This window comes from Ranitomeya variabilis, chromosome 8 (genome assembly GCF_051348905.1).
Source record: "Ranitomeya variabilis isolate aRanVar5 chromosome 8, aRanVar5.hap1, whole genome shotgun sequence".
Lineage (NCBI taxonomy): Eukaryota > Metazoa > Chordata > Amphibia > Anura > Dendrobatidae > Ranitomeya > Ranitomeya variabilis.
In genome coordinates, this window is record NC_135239.1 from 214824546 (window position 1) to 214837870 (window position 13325).

Genomic DNA, 13325 nt, shown 5'->3' on the forward strand with positions numbered 1-13325 from the left:
GAGATAAGAAAAAAATCCGACTGACCTCAAACATGGAAAGGAAGAGACATTACTGATGTCTATACAGGAACAGAGCAAGAGGGAAAACATCATCAATATCAGACCACCATCATCATGAGCAGCAGCAGCAGCACCACCATCATCATCAGCACCACCATCATCAGCACCGCCATCAGCACCGCCATCAGCAGCAGCACCACCATCAACAGCACCATCATCAACATCAGACCACCATCACCATGAGCAGCAGCACCATCATCAATATCAGATCACCATCATCATGAGCAGCAGCACCACCACCATCATCATCAGCACCACCATCATCAGCACCGCCATCATCAGCACCGCCATCAGCAGCAGCACCACCACCATCAACAGCACCATCATCAACATCAGACCACCATCACCATGAGCAGCAACACCACCATCAGCAGCACCATCATCAATATCAGATCACCATCATCATGAGCAGCAGCAGCACCACCACCATCATCATCAGCACCACAATCAGCACCGCCATCATCAGCACCGCCATCAGCAGCAGCACCACCATCAACAGCACCATCATCAACATCAGACCACCATCACCATGAGCAGCAGCACCACCATCAGCAGCACCATCATCAACATCAGACCACCATCACCATGAGCAGCACCACCATCAGCAGCACCACCAACATCAGCAGTACCACCATAAGCAGCAGCACCACCATCAGCAGCACCACCACCACCAGCAACACCACCACAAGCAGCAGCACCACCATCAGCACCACCATCAACAGCACCACCACCATAAGCAGCAGCAGCACCACCATCAGCAGCACCACCATCAACACCACCACAACCATCAGCAGCAACACCACCACCCGCACCACCATCATCAGCAGCACTACCATTACCATCACAGTACTATCATCAGCACCATCAACAGCAGCAGCACCACCATCATCATCAGCAGCACCACCACAATCAGCAGCAACACCACCATCAGCAGCACCACCACTACCATCACAGTACTACCATCATCACCACCATCAGCACACACCACCATCACAGTACTATCATCATCACCATCAAGAGCAGCACACCACCACCATCAGCACCACCATTACCATCACAGTACTATCATCATCACCATCAACAGCAGCACCACCAGTACCATCAGCAGCACCAGCAGCACAACCAGCAGCAAACTACCACCATAACCATCACAGTACTATTATCACCATCAGCAGCACCACCACCATCAGCAGCACCACCATTACCATCACAGTACAATCATCAACAGCAGCAGGACCACCACGACCATCAGCACCACCACCACCACCACCATTACCATCACAGTACTGTCATCATCACCACCTTCATGATCAGGACTGCCCTTCCTGGAATTACCATTCTTTAAAGGGAATCTGTCAGCAGTGCTTTGCTATGTGATCTTAGAGGACCATAATGCAGAGACCCATGATGAGACCCTAATTCCAGGGATGTGTCACTTTTTAGGCTTATTCAGTGTTTTATCAACAGGAGATTATCACTAAAGGACTACTGGCCTTGTGCCTCCCAGTCCAATCATGCCCTCAGCACTGATTAGCAGCTCTATCACTATACATTGTACACAGAAAGCTGTGGTGTGTGGGGGGTCATACGAAGCTCAACAACTGAGCTCTGCAGGATCTGCAGCGGAGAAAACTGTGATTCGATCACAACTGCTGCACCCAGGAAATTAAATTATACATTGCTGGAATCAGGCTCTCTGACCATACATTATGCTGATGTCAGATTACATTGCAAAAACCTGCCGACAATTTCCCTTAAATAACAGTATAAGTGAGGACTATTTCAGATTTACTGATCATTTCTAGTATAAAAACAGCATAAAATTAAACTAGTCTGTAAATGCACCAAATTTATCACAGTGGCTCGTGCAGGATGAATAATTTATGGCACATTAATTGGCTTATTGCTTGGTGTCACGTACACACTTTTCAGCACGTGATATGGGGTGCGACTGCAAGAGTTAATTTATCTCCGCTCGCTCAGTCTTGCACTCAATCTCTGTCATAAGTCATAGGCTGCAAAGTGAGAATAAACCACATCCAGACACAGTCCCCACACCCCGGATACACAGCACGCTGCCACCACTCATCAATCACACGGGGTGATTAGTTCCCAAATTATGTATTACTCTCTGACAGTCAAAAGGTCACACTCTCTCTGAAAGGCTATGAATTCTTTAGAGCAAACAAGCACCAAACTTATTAAAGTTTTAAGCTTTAATATAAAAAATACAGAACTTGCAAGAAAAGGTATAAAAAGAGAAAAATAATGTGATGCACAAATATGCAGAACAGTTATGAAAAAACAACGGAGAAGTAATAGAAATACCTAATGTTTCCGTCTAAAGTTGTTCTTCGGTTTCCTTGAGGGAAGGAGAAAGGGTTTATGGATGACATCAAACTCAGGTCGATCCCCACATGCGAACACCTTTCCACTGTCTTGTCTATATTTTATATGCCTGGTCCTGGGCTCATGTTTCCAGGACGGACTAGATTGTAATATTGAAATCGCAAGTCTGTAATTGGACTGTGGGCTAATTAGGAGTGAGCACATTGCATATTAAACATCCTTTGTTCCTTACACCCCCCTCCCCTCCTTCCGACAGTAAATAGACAATGTCCAGTGTGGCCACAAAGGTCCACTTGCCAAGTTTTGAAGCTCGGGCTCACCAGTAATGTGGTCCCAGTAATACTACCCTTGGTTCTGAGTTCCTGTAATTAGAGGTTATGCTCTTTGTGTAGTGTCAATCACGTGAATGGAAAACTTAACCTAATGTTATAATTTTCACCTTTTTTGATGGTGCATAGGATATCATCTTACTTGCCATCTTCCAAGCACTTCTCTACCTTCGGCCTCTGACTGTAGGATAGTTGAGGGTTAACATTTGCTGACTCCAGGGATTGTACACTGAGTCCCAGTCACCAAGTCCAACAATATGTCACCCTTCCTCTCCTCAGGCATACTACAGATGGGCAAGACACAGGCCTCCCTGATTATCCAGGGTCACAACATAGTTAACATAATTTAAATGCTTGTACATAGTGTAGGGACCCTCCCAATCCGCCTGTAACTTGTTCTGCAGATAGGAACCAACACCCAAACCTTCTGCCCCACTTCATAGACCTTCCATCTGGAATTACTGTCAAACCAGAGTATCTGGTTGGTTTGGACCTGGATCACATTCTTATGAGCCAGGTTGCATTTATTTTAGAATCCCATTAAAATATTCCCATGGCCCGTTGGACTGAGGAGGATAGGAACTGGCTACAAGATGATGCGCTTGTATTTTATTGCAGAGACTTTCCATCCGATTAGATATGAATTTGATCTCCTGATCAGTCAACATCTCCCTCAGAAATCCCACAAGAGAAAATGCAGTCAGTATAGCATTGCAACCTTATCGGCTCGTATGGAAGACAACGCCACCGATTCTGGATATCGTGTAGCAATGGTCGACAACTGCTAGAATAAAGAGTTTGCCTGAGCAAATGTGTCCCTATAATATCATCAGCCACTCAATGGAAAGGCTCATCAATAACTGGTAGCAGTATCAATGGGACATATGAATATTCCCAGTCTTTCCAACTCTCTAAATTTTGCAAGATCGACAATAATTGGTTGTCAGTCCCAATATTGGGCCAATAAAGGTCATGTGTCAAACAATCTTCAGTTTTTTGTCCTCCAAGATGCTGTCAAGAGGGATTTCATGAGCAATTCTAATAACTGTTCCCTTAACAGATAGGGAACAACCAGACCATTCTCACAGCGCCAGGGTCGGTGACGATCCGAGGTGTCCCTAGCATCAAAGATTCAGAGCTCCTGACCCAAATTACTTGTCTGGAGCCCTGGATCGCTGGCAACCACCACATTGATCTGTGTTAGCTTCAACATGACGCTGATACAGTTCAATCCTTCTCCATCACTAGCCGTCTTGTGAGCAGCAGACTACTGTAGGCCTACGGTTTATGAGACGTCAACAAATCTATTTCATTGCATTGCACCATCTCTGTAGACTTGCCATAAAAGTCAACATAAGAGACGGAGGCTATTGTGCTGGGTATCAGGATTAGGTATTACCCTTATTGTTTTTATCTTATTGGGTAATAATATATGGGGGGCACTGAGACCATTATATATATATATATATATATATATATATATATCACACAGTGGGTACGGAAAGTAGTCAGACCTCTTTACATTTTTCACCATTTTGTTCATTACAGCCATTTGGTAAATTAAAAAAAAGTCAATTTTTTCTCATTAAATGTACACTCTGCACCCCATCTTGACTGAAAAAAACAGAAATATAGAAATTTTTGCAAATTTATTAAAAAGAAAACCTGAAATATCCCATGGTCATAAGTCTTCAGCCCCTTTGCTCAGTATTGAGTAGAAGCCCCTTTTGAGCTAGTACAGTCATGAGTCTTCTTGGGAATCATGCAACAAGTTTTTCACCCCTGGATTTAGGGATCCTCGGCCATTCTTCCTTGCAGATCCTCTCCAGTTCCGTCAGGTTGGATGGTGAACGTTGGTGGACGCCATTTTCAGGTCTCTCCAGAGATGCTCCATTGGGTTTAGGTCAGGGCTCTGGCTGGGCCGGTCATGATTGGTCACAGAGTTGTTCTGAAGCCACTCCTTGGTTATTTTAGCTGTGTGCTTAGGGTCATTGTCTTGTTGGAAGGTGAACCTTCGGCCAAGTCTGAAGTCCAGAGCACTCTGGAAGAGGTTTTCATCCAGGATATCTCTGTACTTGGCCGCATTCATGTTTCCTTCAATGACAACCAGTCATCCTGTCCCTGCAGCTGAAAAACACCCCCATAGCATGATGCTGCCACCACCATGCTTCACTGTTGGGATTGTATTGGGAAGGTGATGAGCAGTGCCTGGTTTTCTCCACACATACCGCTTATAATTATCACCAAAAAGGTCTATCTTCATCTCATCAGAGCAGATAATCTTATTTCTCATAGTCTGGGAGTCCTTCATGTGTTTTTAGCAAACTCTATGCGGCTTTCATATGTCTTGCACTGAGGAGAGGCTTCCGTCGGTCACTCTGCCATAAAGGCCTGACTGGTGGAGTGCTGCAGTGATAGGTGACTTTGTGGAACTTTCTCCCATCTCCCTACTGCATCTCTGGAGCTCAGCCACAGTGATCTTGGGGTTCTTCTTTACCTCTCTCACCAAGGCTCTTCTCCCACGATTGCTCATTTAGGCTGGACGGCCAGGTCTAGGAAGACTTCTGGTGGTCCCAAACTTCTTCCATTTAAGCATTATGGAGGCCACTGTGCTCTTAGGAACCTTGAGTGCTGCAGAAGTTCTGTTGTAACCTTGGCCAGATCTGTGCCTTGCCACAATTCTGTCTCTGAGCTCCTTGCCCAGTTCCTTTCACCTCATGATTCTCATTTGATCTGACATGCACTGTGAGCTGTGAGGTCTTATATAGGCAGGTGTGCGCCTTTCCAAATCAAGTCCTATCAGTTTAATTACACACAGCTGGACTCCAATGAAGGAGTAGAACCATCTCAAGGAGGATCACAAGGAAATGGACAGCATCGGACTTACATATGAGTGTCTGAGCAAAGGGTCTGAATACTGATATTTCAGTTTTTCTTTTTTAATAAATTTGCAATAATTTCTACATTTGTTTTTTTTCAGTCAAGATGGGGTGCAGAGTGTACATTAATGAGAAAAAAATAACTTTTTTGAATTTACCAAATAGCTGCAATGAAACAAAGAGTTAAAAATTAAAGGGGTCTGAATACTTTCAGTACCCACTGTAAATCTCTAGGGCAGCAGGAGCATCCTACTATATATCTGGGGCAGTGGGGACCATCATACTATATACAGTTAGGTCCATATATATTTCGACAGAGACAACATTTTTCTAGTTTTGGTTATAGACATTACCACAATGAATTTTAAACAAAACAATTCAGATGCAGTTGAGGTTCAGACTTTCAGCTTTCATTTGAGGGTATCCACATTAAAATTGGATGAAGGGTTTAGGAGTTTCTGCTCCTTAACATGTGCCACCCTGTTTTCAAAGGGACCAAAAGTAATTGGACAATTGACTCCAAGGCTATTTCATGGACAGGTGTGGGCAATCCCTTCGTTATGTCATTCTCAATTAAGCAGATAAAAGGCCTGGAGTTGATTTGAGGTGTGGTGCTTGTATTTGGAAGGTTTTGCTGTGAAGTAAACGTGCGGTCAAAGGAGCTCTCCATGCAGGTGAAACAAGCCATCCTTAAGCTGCGAAAACAGAAAAAACCCATCCGAGAAATTGCTACAATATTAGGAAACAAACAGCAACTGAAAACTGAAAAAAGGAGGAAGCACAGCGTCTGGTGATGTCCATGAGTTCAAGACTTCAGGCAGTCATTGCCAACAAAGGGTTTTCAACCAAGTACTAGAAATGAACATTTTATTTACAATTATTGAATCTGTCCAATTACTTTTGGTCCCTTTAAAAACAGGGTGGCACATGTTAAGGAGCTGAAACTCCTAAACCCTTCATCCAATTTTAATGTGGATACCCTCAAATGAAAGCTGAAAGTCTGAACATCAACTGCATCTGAATTGATTTGTTTATAATTCATTGTGGTAATGTCTATAACCAAAATTAGAAAAATGTTGTCTCTGTCCAAATATATATGGACCTAACTGTATATGGGGCTATTATGATATATTACATATATATATATGGTAGTGGGGCGATCATGGACCATATTTGTCTTTTGGGTCAAATATATGAAAAACACAAAAAGTTCCCACTACAGTGATATTTTATCATGAAAGTAGGACATTTAAGTAGAAGATCCAATGATGATTTCCTCATCTCAAACAAACAACAAACAAAAGCAAAAAACAGTGGTGTTATATCCCAACAAAAATGTCAGTGTCTCAATAACTTGTCATGGGGCCTTGAGTATTAATTACAGTAGACAACAACGTCTCCTGCTATTGACAAGTGGAGTTATTGTCTGCTGAGACATGACATCCCACTTATCTTGAAGGGCGGAAATCAGATCATTAAGGTTCTGAGGTACAGATTTACGAGCCTCTACATGGCAGGTTTTGTATGGGACTCAGGTCTGAAGGAAGTGCAGGCCGCTCCATTTGAGGAACCCCAATCTCCAGCAGCCGTTCCCCAATGATACGAGTTTGATAAGCTGGAGCATTGTCGTCCATGAAGGTAAAATTAGGCCTGTGTTGTTCATGCAGAGGCACAATGACTGGACTAATGATGCTATTCATGTAGTAGTGGCTTGTCACTGTACCATTCACAAAGTATAGGGCAGTTCTGTATTGACTAGCCCAGGTATGGGGAACCTCCGGCTCACAGTACTCCCCATTGATGTATATGCCTCCAGCCATCTCCAGTGATGTATATGCCCCCAGCCATCTCCAGTGATGTATATGCCCCCAGCCATCCCCAGTGATGTATATGCCCCCAGCCATCCCCAGTGATGTATATGCCCCCAGCCATCCCCAGTGATGTATATGCCCCAGCCATCCCCAGTGATGTATATGCCTCCAGCCCTCCCCAGTGATGTATATGCCCCCAGCCATCCCCAGTGATGCATATGCCTCCAGCCATCCCCAGTGATGTGTATGCCCCCAGCCCTCCCCAGTGATGTGTATGCCCCCAGCCATCCCCAGTGATGCATATGCCCCAGCCATCCCCAGTGATGTATATGCCTCCAGCTCTCCCCAGTGATGTATATGCCCCCAGCCATCCCCAGTGATGTATATGCCCCAGCCATCCCCAGTGATGTGTATGCCCCCAGCCATCCCCAGTGATGCATATGCCTCCAGCCATCCCCAGTGATGTGTTTGCCTCCCAAACCTCCCAAGTTATGTATATGCCTCCAGTCATCCCCAGTGATGTATATGCCCCCAACCCTCCCCAGTGATGTATATGCCCCCAACCCTCCCCAGTGATGTATATGCCTCCAGCCCGTCCCAGTGATGTATATGCCTCCAGCCCTCCACAGTGATGTATATGCCTCCAGCCTGCCCCAGTGAGGTGTATCCCTCCAGCCTGCCCCAGTGAGGTGTATCCCTCCAGCCCGCCCCAGTGAGGTGTATCCCTCCAACCCTCCCCAGTGAGGTGTATCCCTCCAACCCTCCCCAGTGAGGTGTATCCCTCCAACCATCCCCAGTTATGTATATGCCTCCCAACCCTCCTGAGTGATTTTTATTCCCCTAGCCCTCCCCAATGATGTATATGTCTCCAGCCTTCCCAAGTGATGTATATACAGTACCTCCCAGACCTCCCCAGTGATGTATATGTGTCATGGAGTGACTGTCACAGTGTGACACGACCCAATAGATGGTGGGTTAGCTAACGGCACAACAAACAATGGGGATGGAATAGGGGGGAGGAAGGCCCTACCAATAGGGAATGAGGGATGGTCACCTCCTGAGCTCAAACCTGAGCCTGTCCCTGCACTCCCCTAACACCTTATGTGGGTCCTCCCCACCCCCCGCTGTTGTCAGGATACCTTGTCCCTAATTGTCAGCTATAACTGCCCTGGCTAGTGCACTGGCCAGTAAGGAGTACTAGCCTCACCTCTGCAGGTAATTAACACAGGGGGGAAGTGACAGACACCAAAAGGACAAGGTAACAAAAACACAACACTTAGCTTTCCCTGCTGCAAAACACCACACAGCAAAATAAAGGCACCAGATAAGCAAACTCAGCAGAAGCACCACTGCACCCAGAGAGCTCCTTACTCCAGCTTGGTCACTGCAGATTGCTTTAACACCGACAGTCAGTGTAATGGACACAGCACCAGAGTCAGAATGTGTGCCCAGAGAAGTGCGGAGGAAGCCGGAAGACTCCTGCTGTAACGTGTGGCCGTGGCTGTGAGTACGCCGCATGTTAACAGGACCTGCAACACGTGATAACCGGGGGAGTGGCTGGAGGCGGGGCAAAGCCCTGTACTCCTAAGAATGGCGACGGGAGCCAGCGGAGCGGAGAGTCAAGCAATCCGAGGTCAGACCAGAGAGTAACGCAGTAACCAAAGGAGGAAACAGACAGCGTGGTATAATAGAAGCCGGGGTCAGAAGCCAGAGAGGGTAACGCAGTCACCAAGGGTACAGATCAGGTTCATCATATATATGCCCAAGGGTCTCAAAGAACCGATCCACTGAGATTCTTTCAGGGACCGTAGGGGAAAGAGAAAGCCCAAGCCTGCAGAGCCTCTCTTAATAATCACTCCCACACTTTGACCCTCATTACCTGAAGAATGGGGTTGCAGGGAGAAAAACAGCTTACACCCCTCTTTAAAGGCCCCAAATTTATTTTTAGAACTAGGAGCAAGAGACTGGACCTCAAAAATCTCTCTCTCTAAATGAGATATCGGCCACAACCACCCCAGGCTGAAGAATGGAGATGGAGGCTCGGGAGGAGACACTGGATCAATACTTCAAGACAAAGAAACAACCGTAACATTTTTAGATTCAGGGCGAAACGTGATGGAAAATTGAAACCGAGAAAAAAAAGTGACCACCAGGCCTGCCTAGGAGTCAATCTTTTGGCAGACTCAATGTAAGCTAAATTTTAATGATCGGTAATCACAGTAATGGGATGAGCCGCCCAATCCAAAAAAATGCCTCCATTCTTCAAAGGCCAACTTGACAGCAAGAAGTTCTCTATTGCCTACATCATAATTTCTCTCAGCTGGAGAGAACTTCTTGGAAAAGAAGGCACATGATTTAAGATTGGTTAAAGTGGCGGGTCCCTGTGACAACACTGCCCCCACCCCACCTCGAAAATGTTAACCTCCACAACGAAAGTTTTAGACGGATCCGGTTGAACCAACACCTGGGCAGTCATAAAACACCTCTTTAACGCCAAAAAAGATTCTACAGCGGACGCTGACCCAATTTTTAACATCAGCACCCTTAAGCGTGAGATCAGTAAGAGGCTTAACCACCTGTGAAAATCCCCTGATGAACTTCCAATATTAATTTGCGAACTCCAAGAAGCGTTGCAAACCTTTCAAGTCTTGGGGCTGAGGCCAGTCAATGACAGCCTGCACCTTCTTGCGATCCATGCGAAACCCCTCATTAGAAACAATCAATCCCAAAAATGATAATTCCTGCACAAAAAATGAACATTTTTCCAATTTCGCAAAAAGTTGGTTTTCCTTGAGTCTCTGGAGAACAGTATGCAAATGTTGCAAATGGGTTTGACTATCAAAGGAGTAAATCAAGATATCGTCAAGGTATATAACCAAAAAGCGACCGATGAGGTTTGAAAACACAACATTAATAACATTTTGAAAAATGTCTGGGGCATTTGTCAGACCAAAGGGCATAACCAGATTCTCAAAAAGACCTTCAGACGTGCGAAACGCCATCTTCCACTCGTCCTCCTCTCGAACCCTTATCAAGTTATAGGCTCCCCGTAGATCCAATTTAGAGAACCACTTAGCCCCGAACAATTGGTTACATAAATCAGGGTACGTGTTTCTCAGAGTGATTTTATTGAGTTACCGAAAGTCGAGACTAGGGAGCAAACCACCAACTTTTTTCTTTACAAAGAAAAATCCGATTGCCACAGGAGAAACAGAAGGGCGGATATGCCCCTTACAAAGACTCTCAGAAATATATTCCTTCACGGCCAGCCACTCAGGACCTGAAAGATTAAGCAAATGGGCTTAGGTAATTTGGGCACAGGAATTAAATCAATGGCGCAATCAAAAGACCAGTGTGGCGGTAGAACCTCAGCCTCGCTTTCGTAGAACACATCCTCGAAGTCCTTCAGGTACTCTGGAATACCCTCCAGACTGACAGACGACACAGATACAGTCTTTACACATTTAGTCATGAACACAGAATTACAACATTGGTTAGTACAATTTGACCCCAAAACAAAACAACTTATGTGCTCCACATGTGAAGGGCCCACTTTGAGCAAGAAAACTTCAGAGACATAGAGGATCCCCTCTTTGGTGAGAGCAGAAGAGTCAATAGCCACAATTTTAACTGGAGTCTCAAGCCTGACTGTTCCTATCTTCCAACAGGTGGCGCTATAGTCCTCTTTTTCTCTGAAGAGGCAATTTGCATATCTTACAGTGAGTCACCAACCAAGAGTCAATTAAGTTGATGGTAGAGCCACAATATACAAAAGCAGTGGTGAGGGATAGACTACTGTCTACCTCCAACTCCAAAAATGAGGAAAATTGTACCTGAGGGTCTGGGTAACTTCCTCGACCGTTACCCAGACCTAGACATTTCTCGACATCTTGGCGGATAAAGGGCAAGAAGGGTTGTCCTTTTTCCAGTGTCCTGGAGCCCAACAATAAAAACACAGCTTGTTTTCCTGGCGGCGCCTCCTTTCCTTCTCCTTAAACAAAATGGCTCCCACCTCCATGGGTTCAACAGATGACGATGAATCAACTTTGCTGGAATACAAAGGGGTCTCCTGCTGCATCACCCCCCCCTAACACGGAGTTTACAGTCCATGCAGACGGCCTGTGTCAGAGCTTCCTCAAGGGAGTCCAGTGGAGGATGTAATGCTAAGGCATCTTTCAGGTGCTCGGACAGACCTCTATGGAACAAACCCGAGAGCCGAGTCATTCCATGACACCTCTGCAGCCCAAAGCCTGAACTCAGAACAAAACCACTCGGCAGAGTGCTTTCCCTGCACCACACTCAAAACCATGTCCTGAGCAAGACGCACACGATTAGTTTCATCATATATATGCCCAAGGGCCTCAAAGAACCAATCCACTGAGATTCTTTCAGGGACCGTAGGGGAAAGAGAAAGCCCAAGCCTGCAGAGCCTCTCTTAATAATCACTCCCACACTTTGACCCTCATTACCTGAAGAACGGGGTTGCAGGGAGAAAAACAGCTTACACCCCTCTTTAAAGGCCCAAAATGTCTTTTTATCCCCAGAGAAGGTATCAGGTAACTTAAAGGGCGGTTCAGGAGAAATTAAAGAAACATCACTAACCCCCTAACCCTGAGCCCTTGAGGAAAAAGCACCCTGCACCTCATCCGCAACCTCCCTCTGAACCTGCTGCTGGGACTGAGCCAGTGTTTTCTGCTCATTAGACAACTTTTGCATCATTTGATTAAGACTATTGACCTGCTCTGAGAGAGCACGAAGAGGGTCCATAACAACAATACACTAATGCCGCAAAGCTCCACGCAAGAGAGGCAAAGATTTCTTATGGGTCAGTGACAATGTCATGGACACAGCACCAGAGTCAGAATGTGTGCCCGGGGAAGTGAGTAGGAAGCCGGAGGACTCCCGCTGTAACATGTGGCCTTGGCCGTGAGTGCGCCGCAGGTTAACAGAACCTGCAACACGTGATAACCGGGTGAGTGGCTGGAGGCGCGGCAAAGCCCCGTACTCCGGAGAACGGCGAAGGGAGCCGGCGGAGCCGAGAGGAGAGTCAAGCAATCCGAGGTCATACCATAGGGTAATGTAGTAACCAAAGGTGGAGACAGACAGCATTGTATAATACAAGCCGGGGTCAGAAGCCAGAGAGGGTAACACAGTCACCAAGGCTACAATCGAGAGAATAGTCAGGAAGCTTTAGCCAAGGTCAAAGCCAGAGATAAGACAGAAGGAAAAGAGTCTAAGCGCAGATACAAAACAAGGGACAGGAAGGGTAATACACGGTACAAGCATACAAGAACAGGCACTATACACAGGTATCACAAGGATCAGCTGCTCAGACAAGAACGGAAGTTTCACTGACGAGTTCAGCACACGGGCAGGTAAATATAGCCTTCCCCAAACCAAAGGGAGGCCATGCAAAATTAATGTCAGCTGATGCATCAGGTGAACTTTTAAAGGATGGTGGGAGTGATCACCGCCCACATCAGCTGACCCAGCAGCAATGCAATTACACCAGCTTGCCAGCAGGGAAAAACTGACATTTAGCCCCCGCTGGATTGAAAGGAAAAAAGGTTTAACTCAATGGAACCAGATCTGCCACAAATACAAAAATAGATCGTGGCAATATGCCTCTCCCAAGCTCTCCCCAGTGATGTGTATGCCTCCCAAGCTCTCCCCAGTGATGTGTATGCCTCCCAGCCCTCTCCAGTGATGTACTGGTGCTTCTCACAAAATTAGAATATCATCAAAAAGTTAATTTATTTCACATCTTCAATACAAAAAGTGAAACTCATATTATATAGAGTCATTACAAACAGAGTGATCTATTTCAAGTGTTTATTTCTGTTAATGTTGATGATTATGGCTTATAGCCAAAGAAAACCCAAAAGTCATTATCTCAG

At 45.7% G+C, this 13325-nt stretch overlaps 1 long non-coding RNA gene across 1 annotated transcript in view; it reads right to left on the bottom strand.

Moving 5' to 3' along the window:
* The window catches only part of LOC143787840 (uncharacterized), a 108170-nt gene that overhangs the window by 20870 nt on the left and 73975 nt on the right, over window positions 1-13325 (bottom strand). The gene's annotated exons all lie outside the window — the stretch shown is intronic.